We start from the raw sequence: 14,590 nt of genomic DNA on the forward strand, positions 1-14,590 counted from the left end.
GGTGTACAGCACCGTGGTTAGACCTTTGTATATGAAGTGATCCCCTACTATTAAGTCTAGTACTCACCTGGCACCATACGTAGTTATTACAATATTATTGACTGTATTACCTACCTACGCTGTACTTTATATTCGCAGGATTATCCGCAGGACTAACTACCAATTTGTACTTCTTAATCCCTTCATCTTAACCTTCCTCCTCTCCCCTCCACCCCCAAATACTACTGTCTTTTGAGCTATTTGCAATCTCCACCAATTGATATTCTAAACTCTCCACTATTTTCATCTATTTTTCAGAGCTTAGAGGCAAGACAAGAAACACTTTACCACTTCACCATTGACTGAAACTCTAGGGGCCTTCTATTCTGAGTCCCCAAAGAGTTTTTTTACTCGGCAAAAGGATCAGGATTTCTTCAACAAATTGTGTGCACCTGGGCTGTGTCAAGCATTATTCTAGATGTGGCAGATACAGCAGTGAACAATTAAGCTTTTCTTATTCTCCGGTAAACTGCATCGAAGCCTATCTTGTTGAGAAACAAAATAACTGAGTAAAATGTGACTAGGAAACCACCTGCCTGTTAGACTGGATTTTCTGAACTGCAATTACTAGGATAGTAATAGAACCCGTTAGTATAAAAACATTTCCCCTGAAATATTATAGAAATAGCGTGTAACATGCATAAAATGCATCAATGGAAATATCAGGCCTTTGAATATGATGGTGTTAGGTGATGAAGAATTCTGTTACTAATAAAATACAAAAATTCCTATTCACTTAAAAGACTCCAGACTACATCTCTTAGAATAAAAGATAGGAATTTGAGGATTGCCTTGTCAGCTACTTTTTCTACTTAGAAAAACTGACAGCATAGCCTTACTCTTTTCCAAGAATGTTATGTTCTATTTGGTAGCTCTTAAAAGTGCTCTTGGTTATGGGTTGGTATCTCAAGTTTTCATTTGAGCAAGAGTTTGGTGGGAATTATGCTATTTCTATTCAAGCACTCCAGGATATAAAATTAATAAAACAACATAATAGTTCATTAATAAACATAAATAGGTAAGTATCAGTTCCCAAAGGCTACCTGTCAAAAACCCACCTGGGCTGTTAATGTATGCAAATTTCACCTGAGTTTAGCTTTTCTTCCCCAGGTCTACTTCCTAGTTCTAGGTTCATCTGATTGGAAGTGCCCTTTTTTCTCCCCGCTTTGGAGGTACTCTTAAATGCCACTTGCTTGGATTTTTTAGGGAGAATTTTTTAAATGTTGTTATTGAACTAACAATACTGAAGGCTTACATTTTTTTTTTTTTCCAGAACAGGCAAAACATTTAAAAAAGAACACTAAGTTGCTCATCAGGTGTGGCTCAGTGGTTGCGTGTTGACCTATGAACGAGGAGGTCAAGGTTCAATTCCTGGTTAGGGCACATGCCTGGATTTGGTTTAGGGCTCATTCCTCAATGATGAAACATCTCTCATCATTGATGTTTCTAGCTCTCTCTTCCTCTCCCTTCCTCTATGAAATCAAACAAAAAAAGCCAGTTGTTCATATTACCTTAATAGCTGAGTGAACTTAAAAATTTAAGCAGTCCGGGCTGGTGTGGCTCACCCCCTGGCTGGTGTGGGTCAGTGGCTAAAGTGTTGGCCTGCAGCCTGGAGGGTCCTGGGTTCAATTCCCAGTCAAGGCACATGCCCTGGCTGTGGGCTCGATTCCCAGTAGGGGGCATGCAGGAGACAGCTGATCAGTGATTCTCTCTTATCATTGATATTTCTATCTCTCCCTCTCCCTTCCTCTCTGAAATCAATAAACACATTTTTTTTTAAAAAAAATTAAGCATAAGAAGAAACTGAGAAATGCGAATATTTTCATTTCCTAATGGCCTCTAAGTAGATTGGGGTGTGAGGATACTTTTTAGCACCTTTAAAACAACCTAAGCCTTAAAATAGAAGTGAAAATTAAACTATATTAATTTGCTAATTGTTTTTCTTTGTTGCAGCAAATTGTTCATTCATTTTGGGGTATTCAGTTATTCATATCTTTTCAAAGCTTAATTACATTACAGATATCCTCTAATAATCATCAATTTACTTGTTAAAAAGTCCAAGCTTTGTGTGAATTTTTTTCTGTGCTTTCTCTATCTCTCTCTGATATACCATCACCTAAAGAATTCAGCATAATATGATACTATTATTAACATCTAGAGAATGTAATACAAAAGCTTGCATATGTATGGCCTTAGTTTAGTATTAACTTAACCAACATGGAATTTTATGTATTCATTTATTACTGAACCTAAACTTGAAAATGTATTATTTGATTATGTTGCAATATGTGAACACAGACAAAATGAAAATTTTAAAGTAAACCCAAGGGAAAAAAATAAGAATTTCAGAATTAGTTCTGTAAAAGATTAGTTATTTGCCATTTGGTAAAAAACTTTTTCACATGCAAAAAGAAGTTAGTTTCTGTTATAAAGAAAATACTGTGACTCCTTCAGATCTAACTTGTTTCTTTGTTGAATTGATAGCTCACAGCTTTACTGATCATTACATTCTTTATGAAATAATAGTGAAGGTATATATAATTTATACAATGTAATATATGAAAAGTTTCTATAAACCAACTTTTCTGTTCAGTGAATCTTCTATTATACAATTGGAAATGTATTTTGGTACAAAATGCACATAATATATTGAAAAATACTTTTAAGTCATATATTTAAATTCTCCTCATCCCCAGTCCAAACCTGAGATTCTAATTTACATTTATACATTTGAGAATAGAATAGTTAACAAGGCAGTTTGTTCCTATTTCCTGTACTCTACACCTAGGCTCTCTTCTACTGTATAATAATTTCTTTCCAATGTTGTTTTTAGAAACCTGAAGAAAAGTTTATAATTTGCTAGCATTTTATTTTTTATTGATTTTTTAGAGAAAGGGAGAGAGAGAAACATCAATTTGTTGTTCCACTTATTTATGCATTCGTTGGTTGATGCTTTTGTGTGGCCTGACCTGGGGTCAAATTTGCCATCTTGATTTATTGGGACAGTGCTCTAACCAACTGAGCTACCAGGTCAGGGTCATAATCTGCTAGAATTTTAAATTAGTCCCACCCACTTTGTTAACTGGAACCAACACTGAACCACCCTAAATTGCTTCAGACTCCACTTTTAGACCAATCTTGATTTCCGGTCATAGCAACCCCTTGCCTTACCTCTGGGTTACAAAGTCACCCTCACTCCCCAACTTGCTTTTAACTATTCAGGGTATATTCTCTCCCCCATTTGGCTTTTTCCCAAGAACTTAACTCTAGTGAAGCTCCTCTGGTCCCTACAAATAAGGAATCAGATGAGTGACAACAATCCAAAGTACAGCCATAGTGTTAAAGAGATAACTTGCCTCTAATGCACATGACCTGCAACCTGTATCATTGTCAGTGTCAGAACATCACATCGCCATTCATAGGAATGGCTTAATTTAATGTTTCCCAAACTTTGTCTTGATTTTTGCTAAATCCAGGATTATTATTTAACAAATACTATTATTAACAAATATTAATTGACCTTTTAAAAAACTTAAATATATTTCTTTTAAATAGATTTGTTTTAAAAGGGCCTAGCTGGTTTGGCTCAGTGGATAGAGTGCCAGCCTGTGGACTGAATGATCCAGGATGCAATTCCAGTCAAGGGCACATGCCTGGGTTGTGGGCTTGATCCCCAGTGGGGGACATGCAGGAGACAGCAATCAATGATTCTCTCTCATCATTGATGTTTCTCTCTCTCCCTCTCCCTTCCTCTCTGAAATCAATAAAAATATATTTTAAAAAATTAACCACTATTCATTTTAAAAAAGGAAGTCCTATATCCTTCATAAGTAAAAAACATTTCCAGTTGGCATAAAGAAAAGAAGACCTTAAACATAAATGCAATGAGAACAAAATGTTAGTCTAGTTAGGTAGTCTATCAAAGGTCTGAGCCCAAGGCTGGCTCTCAATTTTAAAAAAAATTTTTTTTATTGATTTCAGAAAGGAAGGGAGAGGGTGAAAGAGATAGAAACATCAATGATGGGCGAAAATCATTGATTGGCTGCTTCCTGAACACCCCCACTGGGGATTGAGCCCACTACCCAGGCATGTGCCTTGACCAGGAATCAAACCATGATCTCCTGGTTCACAGGTTGACTTTCAACTGCTGAGCCCCACAGGATAGGCTCAATTTGTTAAAAAAAAAAAAAAAAAAAAAAAAAAAAAAAAAAAAAAAAAGGAAGATTGGTAAGAATTGCACACATTAGCCTCAACCTAATATTTTTCTACTTAATATAATCAGGAAGATTAAAGGATATTGAAAGAAGAATAGTTGTTTTGCTGAGTGGCTTCACTGGTATTTTAATGTCCCATCCATCTAAAATTATCTCATGTAGGTCAGGGGAACAGGAGCCAAAGTGAGGAGGAGAAGGATTAAGCCACCCATCCCTCCTGAACTGGTGGAGTGTCTAGTTTTCCAGTCAGATAATAAAACAGATCAACACTTTAAAAAAATAAAAATAAAATGACCTCATGTACCACTAGTCTACATGTCCCACACTGTAAGAAACACTGGCTGGCTTTAATTACCACGTGTAATAATTATTATAATTAATGTAGTGAAGGTTGCAGGAAAGGCCTTTGTGGCACACCCACCTGGAGATAGCAAGGGAGACTATTGGAAGGCCAATTTACATGAAAGTATCTATGAGCTCTGGAAAAAAGACAAAGGGAACTGAGCAATTCAGAGTCATCCTCCATAGCACTGAAATGATGGGGACATTAAAGGCTGCTCCAACATCTGGAGGGAGAGTATAGGTGCAAGAGCTCCAACTGAAACACTAGCACCCTGTAGAGGGATTCATTCAAATGTCCTTCAGCTCAAATCCTAGGAAAAGCTTCTAAATTCCTCCAGAGAGCAGAGGACAAAATGGGACAGTGGGATGCTAGTGAGGATAAACATGTGCAGTGATAACAGACACAGCAGCAAGGGTAATGGCTATGCTCAGTTTTGGCAGATGGAAATAATATCAGCTTTATGTGGTTGTTTTAAGATTAGATGAATACTGTATATGAGGAAGAAAAAAATTGAGATCTTGTTTGTTTTCTTGTATTTGCCTCTTTTCCTTCCCTCATTTAAGCTGATAGCAACTCTGCTTCCTTGTCTCAGGGGATGTTTGTGGCAGAGAAGAAAGCAGAAGTTGTTTCAAAACACATTTCCTCCTAGCTTGAAATGGCCACCCCTAAATTTCTACTTAATGAGTTTAGGGCTAGTAGTCTGGTTGGAAGTAGTGTACCAGGTGGCTAGGAAATTATTGAAACTACATTTGTATAGAATTATAAATCAACTAGAGGCCCGGTGCATGAAATTCGTGCACGGGTAGGGTCCCTAGGCCTGGCCAGTGATCAGGGCTGGTCAGAGTCCCCATCTCCTTACCTCCCAGCCTCCTCCTTCCCTCACCACCTGCGGGCTGCCACCACACGGTTTCCCCTGCTGCCCTGCCTCCCCACCTCCCTGCCTTCTCCTTCCCTCACTCCCTCAGCAACCCACTGCTGCTGCTGGTCACCCACCATGTTCCGCGCCTTCCCCTGGTGGTCAGTGCACATCATAGCAAGCGATCGAACTCCCGTTCTCCCAGTTGAACTCCCAAGGGGACACTTTGCATATTAGCCATATATATATATATATACACACACATACATATATACTAGGGGCCCAGTGCACGAAATTCGTGCACTGGGTGTGTCGGGGTGGCGGGGGGAGTGTCCCTCAGCCCAGCCTGTCCCCTCTCACATACTGGGAGCCCTCAGACGTTGACCCCCATCACCCTCCAATCGCAGGATCTGCCCCTTGCCCAGGCCTGATGCCTCTGGCTTAGGCGTCCGGCCCGGGCATCGGGGACCCGCAGCTGCAGCGGCCCCGTGATCGCGGGCTTCGCTTTAGGCCCAGGCAAGGGGCCCCTAGCTCCTGGGACTGCCAGCTTTGACCATGCCCAGCTCCCATCGCTGGCTCCACCCCTACTTCCTGCTATCACTGGCCAGGGCGGAAAAGGCACCTGATTCTCCGATCATGGCTGGGGGGCAGGGCAAAGGCGGCCCCAGGGCCGCCTTTGCCCTGCCCCCCAGCTCTTAGCTCCCCCTTGGGTTTCCGATCACTGTCAGTGGCAGGGGGCTTCTTCCTGCTTTCCCTTTTGCCTCCCTGCATTGTGCCTACATATGCAAATTAACCACCATCTTGTTGACAGTTAACTGCCAATCTTAGTTGGCAGTTAATTTGCATATAGCTCTGATTAACCAATGAAAAGGGTATCGTCGTACGCCAATTACCATTTTTCTCTTTTATTAGTGTTGATATATATATATATATATATATATATATATATATATATATGCGAATAGGAACATTTTCTAAATTTGCTTTCATTCCACTTTAAAAAATGTTAATTCATAATATAATTTTATTTAAGGTAGAGATGAAGGTTCTCCCAAGCCATCCTTGTGTACTGCCATGGGAAAGAAGGATTTCACTGAAAATAAAAAGTGACACCTAGACTAAAAGGATGAGGAAGAATTTGGTGGGTCTCTAGAGCAGTGGGATTTACCTCCTGATCCCTGGAGTTGTCTCTAGAATGTGACAGGATCTCAGACTGAATGGCTAGGCCTGGGACTCCCACTAGGGACTCCTACTAGCCAAACATAGCTGTGCCACAAACTTGTCTGACGCCATGATCTTGATGTTTATGCCCCCTCCCCCCCAAACTCATATGTTGAAGTCCTATTATTAGTTAGGGCCTTTGAGAGGTGGTTAGGTCATATTAGTGCCCTTACAAGGAGGCCCCAGAGAGCTCCCTGAATCCTTCCACCAGGTGAGGACACAGTGAAGAGACCACCATCTATGAACCAGGAAGTGAGCACTCACCAGACACAGAGTCTGCCAGTAACTTGATCTTAAGAGTTAGCAGCCTCCAGAACTGTGAGAAATAAATGTTTGTTGTCTATAAACTGCCCAATTTATGGTATTTTGTTATAGCAGTCTGAATGGACTAAAACAGCCAGAATGTAACAGTTTGGTAAACATGAGATCAATAAGTCAGTACATATTGATTGATACCTATTATTTGTCAATCATTATTCTAGGTTCTGGGGATATAGGAATGACTGAAATAAATGATGTGCCTACCTTCCACAAGCTTACATTCTAGTAGGAAGGGACAGGAAATGAACACATTTGAAATGAATAAATTCAGATATTTAAGAGTAGTGAAAAAAGTTAGTAGGACAAGAGAGAAAGTAAAAGACAATGTCTAAAGTTACTGTCAGTTAAGGGGATGTGAAGGTAGGGAAGAGGAATTACTGTAGTTAGTTAATCAGTAAAGTTCTGAGCTGAGGGGGTATCCAGGTTTTGTGGTACCTGACTTTCATATAGTTTGGGAATTCCTCTTTAAGAAAAAAAAGATATAAAATTGCAAATAAGTATAGGGCCTTGGAAGGGATTCATTCAAATGAGAGGCCCTGAAGTTGCAAAATAAATCTGTCCTTAGCTGAGACTTGAATGTCAGGAATACACCTGAAGAGGTCATCCAGACTAGGATAAATATTCCAGCATGAACTAGTGTGCAAACATGACTGATGACTACAGAAGCACTATGTAGTGTACCTCAGCAACTTGTCACATCCCTGGTGATGGTGAAAGACCTCCAAGAATGACTGATACAGAGTTCTCTACTAGCCAGGTGTGAAGGTTGAAATTAAGTTCTTTACAGAAAATTCGGAAAGGAGTCTTTAAGTGAAACTCATTCCCAATATGTATGTAAAGAGCTTTGCGTGTGTAGTTGATACATAGGTCATCTTCCATTGGTGCTGTAATATATTGCTACACACACAACACCTTATAACAATATCCAGTTCTGTAGATCAGAAGTCCAGGTGCGCTCAGCTAGGTTCTGTGCTCGGTATCACAAAGCAGAGCTGGGCTCTTATCTGGAGGCTCATTGGAACTCATTCAAGTTGCAATGCAGGACTGAGATCCTCATTTCCTTGTTGGTGGTAAACTGAGAGTCCCTCCCAACACCTAGGGGCCTCTTTTGTACACATGGCCTCCTCCACCTTCAAAGCCACTTCTCATGCTTTGCTTCCTCTCTGACTTTCCTTTCTGTCATCGATTTGAGAGAGGTGTTTGTTCTTAAGAGTTGCTGAGATTAGATAATCTCCTTATTTCAAAGTCAATTGACCATATAGCAGATCCCAATAATAGGTACTATATTTATAGGTTCCAGGGGTTAAAGCAGGGATGTCTCTGAGGGACTGCTTTAGAAATCCTGCCTGACACAGGCTCAATTAATAATAGTTCCTTACCATGCTACATCTCAATGAACATTCTGTGATCACCCACTATAATCCAAGAACTAAGTAAAATAAAAAGGAATAAGACATTGTGTTTTAGGTTAATGAGTTTATACTTTAGTGGAGGAAGGTGATACTGAAATACATAATTTTAATACAATGATAAGAGTTAATATTTATACAAATTTTATGTCTATGAAGGGATACGCAGTGGTTCTCAACCTTCTGGCCTCATGTTGTGACCCAACCATAAAATTATTTTCGTTGCTACTTCATAACTGTAATGTTGCTACTGTTATGAATCGTAATGTAAATATCTGATATGCAGGTCTTAGGTGACCCCTGTGAAAGGGTCATTCGACCGCCAAAGGGGTCGCGACCCACAGGTTGAGAACCGCTGGGATACAGGTAAAGCCATGTATACTGTTGTAGGACAGGAGAGTATACTTTGGGGGAGGGGGGCTGAGGGGAAGGGCAGACAGGTGTAGCCTGTTTTGAAAATCTTTGAGAAGGTAATGATACATGACCGCATCCTCAAGGAAGAGTAGGAATTGGCTAGGTGCAAATAATGATGTGTATGTGTGTGAGGGAAGGGGGAGTGGGAATTTTATATGTATAAAGGCAGAAAGAGGGACAGTTAAATACTATCAGAGCACAACACATCAAGAAAATCATAGTGGTACAAAGCTGGGGAAATAGAGAGTAGCCTTATCATGGAAAATCTTGTATACAAAGGGACATACTTATAAAAATGATGGGCTGACTGAAGAATTTATAAAGGATCACACAGAATTATTCAGAGTACCTCAGAGAGCTGTAGGTAAAATGTGAAGAAAGTTTAATTTATCTTTGAAACTTTTCTCTCCTTCCCAAGCATTTATCCTGTGACTCATTCTTGCTATTAGCAGGTTTAATTAATCATTGACATAAACTAAGAATTTAAATCCTATTTAATGAGGCTTACATAAAATATGACCTATCTAATTTTAAAAGAAAATTCTCAAAGACTGAAAAGTCATCAGTTCAATGACAAGCCACCAAAACCCTCATATATTTAGACCAGACAGGAAATGCTTTTCCTTTCTATTTGGGAGACTAGTTTGAATGGCAGCTGGAGTTGTAGAGGCAAACTAATGGGATGATATGAGGACTGTGTGTCCAGCTACTTCCTTCCTCTGCTCATTTGTCCATTCTGATTGCAAGCAGGAGCATTAGGCGTGTCCTACTGGTTGTCCCCATGTGTACTTCAGTCAAATGGTCTGGCTCAAGTACAAGACCTCACAGTTCCTTGGAGCTTACAGAGAAAATGTATTTCTACCCCAGCCTCATAACATAAAGATCAAAATAAATGAAGACTTGGAACACCGCTCTAAGACAATGGACATAATGTGGTTAGAAATTGATACTAAAAACTGGAAGAAAATTAGATAAAAAATAATAGGTAGATAGCAAGTTAACTTCTAAGTAAAATATACACCTATACGCATACATACATCTGTTTTTTAATTTTTTAAATTTCACCTGGTGGCATGCCTTCCCCCTTCTATTAATAGTAATGCATAGGTTTTCCTGGAAGGGAGCGGGGATTATTTATTTCATGGCACAGAGTCTTGGAATTATCTACTGAGGTTCCCTAGCCAAGCGTAGATACATGAGCTAGTCAGGATGTTAGATTGCAAATAACAGACTAAGACTGCCTATTGCTAATAGTTTTCTTTTGTGTGCAACACATTTCAACAAATTTGGTAGCTTAAACACCACAGATTTTGAAATCAGAGTTTCTGTGGGTCAAGAGCCTGGCTCTATCTTCTGCTTAGGGTTTGAAGCTGAAATCCAGATGCTGCCAGCCTCATCCTCAACTGAGCCTTGGAATCCTTTTCCAAGGTCACTGACTGTTGGCAGAATTCAATTCTCTACAGCATTCAATTCTCTGCAGAACTGAGGTCCCCATTTTCTTGCTGGCTGTCAGCTGGAGGCTGCTCTCAGCTCATAGAGGCTGCCCTCAGGTACTCACCATGAGGCCTCCTCAAACAGAGTGTCCATGCCAGCAGGAGCATCTCCCTCCAGGTAGGGCCCAGTCCCTCTTTTCCTATTAACTCAGGCCCACTCAGGATAATCTCCTTAAAATAGGCTACATTTTATTTTATTTTATTTTATTTTATTTTATTTTATTTTATTTTATTTTATTATTTTATTTTATTAATGTATATTTTTATTATTTCAAAGACAGGGAGAGGGAGAGAGAGATAGAAACATCAATGATGAGAGAGAATCATCGATAGGCTTCCTCCTGCACACCCCATACTGAGGATCAAGCCTGCAACCTGGGCATGTGCCCTGACTGGGAATCAAACCATCACTTCCTGGTTCATAGGTCAACGCTCAACCACTGAGCCATGCCAGCTGGGCCATTTTAAATTAAAAAAATACTTTTAAACTATATTAAATTATACATAACATAAAATTTACTATTATAAGCATTTAAAGCAAGCATGTCAAACTTGCGGCCCACGGGTGGCATGTCTCATTTATTTGGGCCATGTTAGCCTTTGAGTTTGACATGCTTGATTTAAAGTGTACAGTTTGTGGCATTCACTACGTTCATACTGCTGTGCAATCATCACCACCATCTATCCACAGAATTTTTTCATTTTGTAGACAAACTCTGAGGTCCTGCCTGGGTAATTCAGTTTGTTAGAGTGTCGCCCTGATACGCCAAGGTTTTAGGTTAGATTCCCAGTCAGGACACATAAAAGAATCAACCAGTGAATTCATAAGTAAGTGAAATAACAAAAATTCATGCTCTTCTATCGTCCATTCTCTCTCTCTCTCTCTCTCTCTCTCTCTCTCTCTCTCTCTCTCAAAAAAAAAAAATAAGAAAAGAAAAAAGAAAGGAAGGAAGGAAGGAAGGAAGGAAGGAAGGAAGGAAGGAAAGAAGAAAGGAAGGAAAATAAAATTAATAATTTAAAAAAGAGAAAGAAAAATTGAAGCTCTGTACCCATTAAAAAATAAGTCCATCCCTATACCCCCAGTCCCTGGAAACCACATTCTATTTTCTGTTTGTATGAATTTGACTACTTTAAGAACCTCCTATAAGATGCATGTTAGTTATATTTGATTATTGGTAAAATTGAATATGGATTGGATTTTAGATTGATATTAAGGAATTTTATGTTGTTTGTGTTCCAAGATATGGTAATAATGTTGTGATTATAGATTCTATCTTAATTTAGAGCGAAACATTCATAAAGTCTCATGATTTTTACAACTTTGTTTCAAATTGTCAGCAAAATGAAAAATAAATACAAGCACACATAAGTAGATAAAGTAAATTGGCAAGATGTTAACAATTTCTGAATCTTGCTAATAGGTGTTTAAGTATTTATTATACTATTTTTTGTGTACAATTTTTCACAAAATGTCGAGAGAAAAAGAGATCCTATTGTGGTTTGCAGGGTTTGTTGGTTTGCTTTTTCAATCCCAGGGTCATTTGGAAATGAGGCTGGAGGCATTTACGGTTATCAAAATGACTGGGAAGCACTTCTGTGATTTACTGGGGACGGAGGTGGCAGGAATGCTAAGTAAATTGTAATATGAGGAAATTCTCCTCACGACAATGAATTATGCTTCTCAAAATACCCATACCTCTCCTGTTGAGAAATACTTAGTAAATAGCTCTTCCAAAAATATCTTAACCCCATATAAAATTCTAGTGGGTTTTTTTTTCAATTCGCAAAAATAATAGAATAATCTTTATTCATGGTTTCCACTTCCTCATTTTTTTACTCCTTAATTCACACCAGTTTGGTTTCACAACCACCTTTCCTTAAAAACTAGTCTTGTCAGGATGGCCACTGCTGTCATTGCTAAATGCAGTGGACGTGTTGCTGCATTTGTCCAGTGACTACTTCTGCCTTCTTAAAAATTTCCCCTCGACTTCCATGATACCACTTGTTTTCCTCTGAAGTTTCTAACTACTTTTAAAACTCCTCCTATAACTGTAACCGGTTTGGCTCAGTGGATAGAGCATCGGCCTGCAAACTGAAGGGTCCCACCTTCGATTCCGGTCAAGGGCATGTACCTTGGTTGTGGGCACGTCCCAGTAGGGAGTGTGCAGGAGGCAGCTGATCCATGTTTCTAACTCTCTATCCCTCTCCCTTCGTCTCTGTAAAAAATCAATAAAAATATATTTTAAAAAACACTCCTCCTATATACTCCTTTTCCCCTGTCTACACCTTACTTCACAGGATTTCTTCTGCAGCCCTCTTTTCTTTCCCCCTTCCAAAGTTTTTTTCAGATTTCCCACCTCAAGGCCAGATATTGCTTCCTTCCTAGTTATACAATTACCTCCTGACATGAAATAACCAACCAAGTCTAACAAACTGGAAATGGAGCTTAGCTCCCCACATATATTTGCTCCTCCTTTTAGAGTCTTTATTTCAGATAATGACTGGGATTTACTTAATGCTTTGGGAACCCACCGTAAAGGCATCTATTTTAGATGATAAAGGAGGGCAGGGATGGCTTCTGGGAGGAGGTGACACTTTGGGGAGGTAATCAATCCAAGAGGAATTGGATGAGATGTTTGGGAGTGATGCCGTGTTAGTAAAAAGGACAATCCGCCAGAGGAACGTGGGCAGAAAGTACAACTACACTTCTACTGGGGCTGAAGGTGATACACAAGTGATGAAGCACATGCTTTTTGGGGGGAAGGAAGAACTGGCAAGAAGTAGGGTTGAAAGGTAGGCAGGAAGCATTTCATGAAGAGCCTTTTATGCCGTGCTGAGGAGTTTGGGTTTTATCCTGTGGATCAGGTCAGAGTTGACTGATTGCCCACAGGCTACAGAAGTGGTTTGTTTGGCTCTTACTGTGTGGTTTTTTAAATTGAATTAGTTGTCAGCATTTGAAAATTGAGACATTTCACATACAAACCCGGACTTCTAGGTTCTCCGGAAGAACTGGGAGTTCTGACCACATTTTCCCAAATTTGACAGACTCTGCTGTCACCACTCGGCAGTAGCTCCCCTCCTATCTGCTTTCACCAACTGCTGCTTAGGCCACCTACCTGGCCCCTGTGGCCGCAAGGAATCACTACTTTTCCTTCAGATGATGGGGAGCCATTGAAGAACTGTTATCAGGGGAGTAGAATCATCAGCTTGAATCAGAAGGAGCATTCTGGAAAAAAATATGGAGGTTAGATTCTGGGGCATAGGAAAAGGGTGCCATAAAGAAAATAAACTGAATTCTAGAGCACTGCTCTTGCACTTTCTAGCCATGCTGGTGGTTTTACTGCGGCAGTCTCTTTGACTTCCTTTATCTCCAACCCTAGGTCACAGTTCAACCCTGTTTACCCCATTTCTAGAGATGAATGTTTTCTCTTTTGCAAAGATTTCCGGTATGTTGTTGACTTAATTCTGAAGACAAATGTTTCCTCTTACCTTGGTAAGAGAAGAAAAGAAAGAAAATTTCAAAAAAAGAAAGTAGTACTAATATTTTGAAGTTGTTCTATATCTTGATTATGGTGATGATTATACAATGGTATATTTGTCAAAAATCATAGACGTGTACATAAAAAAGAATGAAATTTACTATAAATTACACCTCATTAAGAACGAGAGGAGAGAGAGACCACCTAAATTCTAAGACTGTCAGTGTCACAGCCAGGAGAAACTATGCCATATTCATGAAATCACATTCAGAATTTAGATGATGATTTTCCTGTTAAGATAGTAAATACTACCAATATAACCCTCAATATACCATGTAGCTGATTCTCCTCTCTAAAACTTTGAAAGAAAACAGTTAAGATCTCAAAAGCCATCTTACATTCAAATCATTTGTTTCTCAGAAATTTAAATTTAAACTTCAGTTACCAATATCACACTGGTGAGCGAAGTGTGATAGAGAGCATGCCTCCAAAGTGGTCCCCAGTGATTCTCACCCCCTGGTGTGTACACCCTGTGTAGTTCAGTCCCACAGTGAAAGGGCTGACTGTGTAACCAATAGGATAGTGAGGAAATGACAGAGTGTAACTTTATAGCTTAGGTCATAAAAGCATTAAAGTTTCTGTCTTGCTCTCTCAGGAATGACATGCTCTGAGAGAAACCAATTACCATGTAAGAACATTCAAGAAATCATCTGTGTGAGGGAGACTTCTTGGAAGGGGATCCTTTAGTCCAAGTGAAGCCTTCTTTGACTAATGTTTTGAATGAAAACTCGTAAGACATCT

This window comes from Myotis daubentonii, chromosome 2, assembly GCF_963259705.1.
Source record: "Myotis daubentonii chromosome 2, mMyoDau2.1, whole genome shotgun sequence".
In the NCBI taxonomy this organism is placed as follows: Eukaryota; Metazoa; Chordata; class Mammalia; order Chiroptera; family Vespertilionidae; genus Myotis; species Myotis daubentonii.